This window comes from Anarrhichthys ocellatus, unplaced genomic scaffold (genome assembly GCF_004355925.1).
Source record: "Anarrhichthys ocellatus isolate YVR2014 unplaced genomic scaffold, GSC_Weel_1.0 scaffold21, whole genome shotgun sequence".
In the NCBI taxonomy this organism is placed as follows: domain Eukaryota; kingdom Metazoa; phylum Chordata; class Actinopteri; order Perciformes; family Anarhichadidae; genus Anarrhichthys; species Anarrhichthys ocellatus.
In genome coordinates this window covers 1,499,392-1,508,558 of record NW_022280051.1, presented here as the reverse complement: position 1 = coordinate 1,508,558, position 9,167 = coordinate 1,499,392, and positions in this window count along the sequence as shown.

The following is a 9,167-nucleotide window of genomic DNA, read 5'->3' as shown; positions in this document are numbered from 1 at the left end:
GGGGGGGGGGGAGTGAAAGCGGGTCTGGTATGTGTATGAAAGGATTTTTCTCTCTGCTTTTCTTCAACCCGAGCGCTTGGTTGGCATTCTGTGGTTCCAAATAGAGCTTTAGTTCAAAGCAGGAGCCATCAGATATAGAGTCTTAAGTCCTATGTACACCAGAATGTTTATCCAAGTTGCATTTACACCCTTCACGGAAAAGGGAAAATGAGTACACCCCTGGTGTCCACATTGTTTTGGTTTGCCAAATGTAATTTTCAGGATCAATGTGAATTTATTTTTTCTCAGTCAATCAGTGGCCACTAAGAGAAGGCACAACACCTTTTCAACATATGTAATCAGAAATGCGAACAAACCTCACACATATGTACCTCATTTCAAAGTGGACATCATCACCGACCGACTATTTGGTACGATTCACTCCCAAGAAGTCTCCCCAAGCCATCTCTTGGCATCTGTACTATACTTGCCAAGTGCCGAGCCAAGGGAACAGTGGTCTCTTTGATACCCACTCCAGCACTGTCCTTGTGCTCTAAAATGGCACGACACTGATCTAAAGAGAGGAAGTGGCAGAGAAACAGACTGGATGTCACAAAGTGGAATTTTAGTGGTTGACGCGAGGAGAAAACAACTCGCTCATGTAGAAGCCAACACGTCAGACACGGAGGTTGTTTTGTTTTCTATACTTGCCGGCCTTGCAGATGGAAGACTTAATTTTAAAATTGTTTCTTTTTTTGTAACGTGTTATTTAAGAGTGATAAATGTGACCGTGCCATATTGTCGATAAGGATCACTCTGCATGGAAAGTGCATGGAGTGTACTACAATCCTTTAAAATACTCCTTGGAGTTAAGGTACATGCGTGTATAGTGTAGTGCTTTATACTTTTATTTTACTCATCGTCTGTTAAGCTGAATAAGGTTCATTGCCTTTTTGAGACGTATTAAGGCAAAAAAAAGGATTCAAACGAGGGATATTTCTAATGCTGACCATGCTCTTGACTCTGCGGATCAATCGATATGTGATAGTGACCTCTGACATTGTGTGAAATGAACTTAAAGAGAGCTACATACTGCTGGACCAAGTGAATGAAGAGAAACTAAATCAAATCATTTCAAGTCCAAATGCCCATGTTGCTCTCCGCTCTACACTTTGACCCATTCATTTTACTTATTGTGTTGTTTATTATTTGCACCTTTTATTAGTTTCTCTCCTTGTTGTGAATGAGTGAGATGTGACATATTGATTAAGCATGGTTTTTTTTAAACCAGTATGTCTGATCCGAGTCCTCATTCCATCCTATCTGAGTGATAAAAGAAGCTGATGTTTGTTATCAAAAGGGAGATTAATCTGTCATGTAAATATTGGTCTGTTGGCGCATTGGCCCATTAGTTTTAGATCTCCAAGCGTTTGTATACTTTTTCCAAAAGTTACTTCTGGTCCAAATAAACGGCAGTTGTTGCCAACAGCAAACATCTGAATCTTTGATGCTGTGCTCTACAACCTGCACAGCGTACATATCTGTGCAGCTTGTAAGTTGATATTTAAAACACTGAAGTGACCGTCATTCATTTTGAACATTGAATTTGAATATTGATCGAGCGCGGAAGAACATGCAAGACCAATATCACCAGCGAGAGAAGCATGTCATCAATGATATTTTTCCTTTTTTTTCATTCCAATCCCAGGTTTCATATCGACTGGTTGAACACGGCAACGTGTGCTCTGCAGTTTCATAATCATGCTTGTGTTTTATCGTATATATTGTCAATATCAAATTTCAAGAAACTGAATAGAGATTTTGCCACATTATGAGAAATGCACTTGTTCGCTTTCTTGCTAAGAGTTGGATGGGAAGATTGACACGCTCTGTGTGAATGGTAAATATGCAGCATCAGCCTGTTAGCTTAGCTTAGCATAAAGACTGGAAACGGGGGAAACGGCTAACCTACCGACACCTCCAAAAGCTCACTAGTTATCATTTGTGAGTTTACCTTGGAATTTACATTAGAGACTGCAGAAATTTACTGAACTATAAAAATGTGTACGTATATGACTAAATATAAATAAATATATTTCCTGTAGGCTCCAAGGCAAGAAATCAACAGATTCACTGATTTTATTTGGGGCGGGAACTCTGGCTGCAGTGAAACCACCGAGCTCATAGCCACACTGTGAGCCTTGATCAATCCTTAATGATAAGTAATCATTAATCATTTGTAAGTACGATAATTCATAACAGCTGTTTCCCTCCGTTTCCTTGCTGCTCCTTCATATTTAGCGTAGCAGACATGAAAATAATAACGTTCTTGTTCTTCTTCAAAGCTGCAAGCATTAACATGAGGTCATCGGAAGAAAAAGAAGCGGAACATAACTGAAGGAAATGGAGGATGGCTCGTACACAATGGCAGCACTGTCCATTTTCTTGGACACATTTAGGGGGGACTGATTTGGTGTCATGAGTCTGGTCATGGAAAGGCCACATGTTTGATCGGCTACAGTGTCCTTAAAGCAAGGCATGCGTGATTTATGAAACCTGCCACTGTGTTCTCGCCAATGATTAGTTCTGTATCCTTATTTCCCCTCATGATAATGTCTTCTACTGTTTGGTGGAAAAACAGAAGTCATTCATTCAAATTCTTCACATTCTTTTTAAAAAAAGAGAAGAGATTTTAAGTTACACGATATGATGATTTTCGAATCGATAATTGACATCATTTTCGTTTGTGTTTTTTTGAATTAGGTTAAAACAAATACGAATAATGATTTGTAAAGGCTGTTTGACTCATTTTGTATTAATTAACCAGAGGGCTCAACTTTCCTACATATTTAAATATTTGATGTTATGCCAAGCTTGGTTATTTTAAATAACGGTTGTAAATGTGCTTTATTTACCTTGACTGCCTGAATTTGTTATTAAAAAAAATAAATAAATCTTCTTGTTTGCGCAGCCCTGACTGTCACCTCCCCTGCTCGTTCATGTCATCTGATGTGAACAACCCTGCCTGAGCATGTTAAAATAAATCAGAAGTACACTTCAAAATGGACTAAACCGACTGTATGTGTCACCTGGATTCAACTGTGAAGGATAAGTAAGAAAGAAAGTAATGAAATCAGCCATATCAAAGGCAAACACTGGTACCCAATAAAAGAAGGAAAATGAAAAATATGCATCTCAGCTTTGTAGTTTCCTTTCGAGTGATGTTGTAGAGTCACATGGTCACGGCTCTGTTCATTTTTAGGCAATAAGTCTTGTTTTATAGCCCGATATGAATGTGAAACAGAAGACAAATGTATTTTTTCTCATATGTGCATATCTTTTTCTAGGCTCTTTGTCCTGTGCTTTCCCTTTGCACAGAAATGTTGCCGCCCACATCATTTGTTTAGTGGTTATGAATATTTCTGCTCCAGGGAAATTGTGTCAGTGAAACCCTCTGCTGGCCACAGCCCTGCCTGTTTTCTGGGCCACACCTTTTTTAAAGACGTGTCAGCAGAAGCTACACAGCTGTTTCCTGCTGCACCTTTCAGCTGTTTTTGCACACAGCTCATTTTGTATGATCGAGGCCCTCGTTTGTCTATCTGAAGTGGTGAGATGGATCATATTAAGGATGATATTCAATTAATGAGTGTGTTTGTAGTGTTTGTAGTGTTTGTATGTAAATGGTTAATTTCACCTTCAGAGAATGATATGTTTTCTTTCTACCCAGGATTAGACAGGTGCAAGTGCAGTTTGACAGTGTGCTGAAAGGTGCAGATTAACTTGCGCAGCATTATTGGGTGTGTAGGGACTATATTTAACTAACACTGGATACCGTCAATACCATATTTAGGGAGGCTTGCAGCATGGCATTACGGATTGCAGTGTTGGCCGGTCTGTCAGTCCACACAGTAGATCCACCACTTTGGTCCAGTCTGAAATATATCCGCACACTTATTGAATGGATTGAGTCAAACAAACAACCTGGACTTTCAACCCAAGAGTGTGGTTGAATTATTTTGTAGTTAAATTACTAACTAAGTGGTGCGTCATAGTGTGATGCCAAACTGGGACGATTAACATGGTAATCATAAACTCTAAAATACCAGCATAGTCATTGTCAGATATTTGACATTTTCAAATATAACCTTAAGAATTGTCAAAATAGGAGCTTCATGCTCTTACAACTATGTATAATTGTCTGTCTGAAAACAGACATGCCTCACTTTTTCTCCACTTGCCAAGTCTATGTCTATTTATGGCACTACGGCAACCTACCCATAGAAAGTAGCAAATGCCAACTTGAGTGGGATTAAGAAGCTCTCCGTCTCTCTCGCATGCTCATTGTCTCTGCTCCATTAAAGCATATGAGAGCAACTCTGGACATGGATGAGGGTTATTTTCAGCTCAAGAATCTACTAATTCACATCACATGAACCTGAATATAAGCTTTTGTGTACGTTTACAGTGAACATGCTATAGGATATGTTGGTTTTGTTAAGTTACACTAAAATCTAAGATCGACATTAATTGTGAATCTCATATTGACTTCAATTATTTTTGTTTTGTTTTCATGGTTAATTCCGGTCACAGATTTGGTAAATAACGAATATGGAGCTCCAGTGTGCTCGTGTTCTGCTCTGCTATGAGTGGTGACTGGGAAATAAACCAAACTGTAAACACTATTTTTGATGGCCAGATCACCTCCTTTAAGTCTATAATGAAAGACTCAGCAACTGTCTGGCTTTGCCTTGTTTTTATTTGCTTACTGCAGCATCACTGGTGCTCTTACTGGGTGATTTTCCTTCTCTTTAGATCCCTCTTACAGCGAAATAAATTACAAGATTCATTCAGGCTTTTATACGCAAGTCAACTGAGGCATCTATGTATACATTCAACAAGAATGTTTGGTCCTGCCAGTGATGCCAGCAGTAGATATTCAATGACTTTTCTTTTAAATGTCTAATTACTATGCATTGTTAAACACTGCCAGTGCATTCAATCCTTATCATTCTACATCCTACGGAATGATCCTGTAATCCTATAATATGGTTAAATTATTTAGATGATTTTGTCATGGAAAGAAAACCACTTTGTTTCTGTTTAACCACCCTCATACTAATTCACGGTGACCTACAACCTTTGTTGCAGGGAAACTCAATGCAGTCTCAGTCTGACCTATAACAAGACCTGAATGTTGTTTTTTTATATACTGTGTACTTTTGTATCTTGTGTGTTCTATAATTTATCTTTCAAATACAGCCATGCCAGTGACTCTGTGAGGCTGTACTCTGAGCATAATGCTAACACTAGCATGGTAACATGCTTACAGTGACGATGCAAACATGCTGATGTCTAGCAGGTATAATAATTACCGTGTTTATCATCATAGTTTGGTGCGTTAGAAAACGAACATGTGTTAATTGGCACAAAGAACAGCTGTGGCTAAATGTCTTTAGTTTTGCAGGTATTTGGTACCAATTTAGTTAAATATTGACTTGATGATGGCGCTGGAGGAAACAATTACAATTCATCCTGAGGGGAACATGAATGCCAGTACTACATTTCTTGGCAATCCATCCAATGGTTGGTGAGATGTTTGACTCCTGTTTGACCATCTGACTTTGCCAGAGTCGCGTCGCTAGCATAGCCAAAAATAAACATTCATTTAAAGTTAAGATGCATGGAATGTACTTAGAAGCACTAATCAAGTATTTGATATTCTCCATCATCACCAAATCAGAACATTATGTAGGCTAATATGGACTGGGCCTGTGAGTGCCTGGGTCAGATGTGCTGCGGCGCTATTTAGCATCAGCAGATCTGCAGTCTGAAGGACTCTCTCTGAAATAGATCAATAGTGTAATGCCACTTTAGTGGCCACTAACATACAGTTGGATGGTATTGTGTTTCAGGCACACATAGAACTATACTCCATTTCTGCATCCAAATAGATTCGACCTTTTAAACAATAAAGTTTGTTAATGGGTCTGTGGATTTCCGCTAAATTCCTCCTTCTTCTGATCAAATCCAGACTCCAAACAGTGAGAGAAAATCTCCCCATCCAGCAGTTCTCCTCTTGTTCCTTCTGTAGTGGTAGGACGGTGTCTCTACAATGCTTACTGTAACCAACAGAAGTTGTCAGTATGTGGTTGTGGTACATGTGACCTGTACTGTAACATACATTAACAGGAAAAGGTCTGTCTTCGTCCATGGTGTCTATGCCATTAAGCAGTGTCTCAGCTGCCAGCTGTTTGTATTTGATGGTATTAATCGATCAGTTCCAAGTAGTCTTCCAAGTTCATATATATAGATGAACTACCATATACGTCCATTCTATATTTATACTGTATTCATCCACAATTATGCACATGATTTTCCTCCCCCTGTCGTCCTTCCCGCCTCTTGAATACAAGCGATATTTACACAAGTTAAGAGGGTTGGTGTGCTGGAAATCAAGGTATTTCCTTGAGAGAAATCAAAAGTATCTTCAGCTTTCTATCTTTTAAGTATTTATTACAGGATAATATATAGAAAAGATTGTAAAAGCATACAAACAAATCAAACACTTCTAAACGAGCATAAACAGCTGAAATGTGCACCAGCAAATTAAAACAGATTAAAACAGAGTCATAGGTTGCTATACAGCTGAATAGCAGAGAGAGAACCGTCACCCTGCTGAATGAAAGGTGTCTCAGCCTCTCGACAGAGAAAGGTTTCCTTAAATGCACGTCTGAGTGACGTATTTTCACATCAGCAGAAATATGTGTGTCCGTCAACGTTTAGCTATAGCCGGGCCCTTGTGGTCTACGGAATGTTTACACAGACCCGGCAACCAGCTTGGGAAGAAACCCTTAATTTGGTTCTCATGCAGAAACAGGCGATGCTGCTCAGTGAGCCCCTGAGCCAAAGTTTTCAAACTAGATAGAAAACACGTGCACAGATTCAAGTCAAAATATGACACATTAAAACATTTTTCCCCCTGACAGTTGGTATTGGGAAAACAAAATGAAAGCAGTGTTTCTGTGCAGTCTCAATGTTCTCAGTGTGCAAATGTATCCTTAACCATTCTAAACCAATCTCACAAGCAAACAAGCTTTGTCAAGATCTGCAATGGGGCGTCAAACACTTTTTGTGTCTTCAAAAATGTAGATTTCTCAAACATTTCTAGGACAATAACAACTGAGTTCTCCATTCTGACCCTTGATGTAGATTTATATCGTAGATCTATGAGCCTGCAGGCGAACAAGCATCTGCACTTCATGTTTTATGAGGTGCATGTCGGAAATACATTTGGCAGTAGCATAGCGGTGTGATAAATGCTGCTGCAAAGGGACGTAACGGCAATTCAACTATCACTCAACACATTTTGAACATAAAAAAAGATGATGTCACAGTGCATTTATATGAACACATTTATAGAATGCACATGTTTTCTTTCTCTCCATTTGGCATGCTCCCTCAACTATATGTAATTTTCTCCGTTGATATGGGGCAGTACTCTCGACCCTTTACATACGCACACACATGTACCCTCACTGCCAGACACATGGCCTTGCCTGGGCTCTCTGGCATCCTGTAAATGCACTGCAGGCATAGGGAGGGGAAACAAACCCACGGAGAGGCCGTTGGGAAATGCAAATGCAAAAATGTTTCCCCACCGGTGCCCAATGTCAGCTCTCATTACATTCAGCAGCAGAACCCACTGGGCCAATTAGGGTATGGGGCTGCACTCCTAAAAGCTGTGGGATTGGCCGACGGGAGGGTAACTCCCTCCCTAGTGTCGAAATTATGGAGGAATAATAAGGGAGACTTGTGGGAGGTCAGCAGTGCACAGGAATGTTTCAATTAGTGAATGGATGGAGTTCGAAAATGCTTGTAGAGCTACTCTGTTAGGTGCACCATCTTCACAGTGCTCGTATTGTTAAGCGGGCTGAGTGGGAGAAGCAATCGAGGCTTGTCAGAGAAATCCAAGGGAGGGAGGGTAGGAGTGAGTCAGTTGTTTTATTCAAATGTTATAAGGCCTGCCTGCAAAGAATGAGAGACTCACTTCAGTATCCTTGTCTTTCCCCAGTGTTTGTCTAATTACTGGTGGGTCACCGGCTCATGTCTTATATGTCTCCATATGACAAATGAGAGCTCAAAAAAAAAAGCAACAAAAAAAGGTTCATAGAGAGAAAGAAAAGAGGTATCATCTGTTATCGATGTCATCTAGCTCTCTCCCTGGTTGCATGCCATTCCCCCCCTCCATCCAATACATAATGTATCACATAGCCAACAGGAGGGAAAGCAGGAAGTCCCTGGGATGATTTCCAAAGAATGGAGGGTAATTCGGAGATGGCCCATGTGGTCTATTTGAATTGACTGGATGAGGATGAGATTTAGAAGGCTTCAGGAGCTGATTTAGCAGATTGTGATTCTGGGGTAATAATTCAAACCAAGCGGGGGCTAAAAAGGGAACTTTGCACAAACACAAATGAACCAGTTAAAGATGCTATAATTCTCATGTGGACGATGTATCAAATGTCTTTGTTGTGCATGTGAAAAATAGTGACAAATTATCACTTCTTCTTTCTTTCTATTTTTTTTTTTGACACTTTTTGTTACTCTGTTGGGCTCAGTCCAGCGTTTATCCTGGTCCAAATGTCTGGACAGTTTGTGCTTTTATCGCAACCTCAGCAAGTAAGAGACATCTGTATCTGAGTAAACGACCTGGCTTGGTGCCAGCTGTGTGCAAAACCTGGACAGATTCTCATCTGGGAATGAGAATTGCTAATTCGATTGAGGAACTGTATGACCTTCGGCAGACAGAAGAAAAAAAATCAATGTGGTTAAAAGCATTGGTAATTGGATGGAAGATGACGAAATGCAGCTGCTGGCATACAGATCTGTACTGGCAAATCAATGTGCAGCACTCTCAGAGAGACAGGAAGAAAGATAAATGACCCTCCGCTACATCCCGCCACTCGAACGCAGACTGGCCAGTCATAGCGTAGCATCAGCCAGTTCTGAATGGTGTCCGACTCTAAAGCGATCATTTCAGATTTTCTTTATCTTGAGGGAGGTTTTGTGGATTTGGAGCTAGTCATTGTTAAAGGTCCAGTGTGTAAGATTTAGTGGCATCCAGGGGTGTGCTGCACGGAGCTACTCTCCTATCAATACTCTTTTCTGCTTCAGTCCTCTCCCCTCCT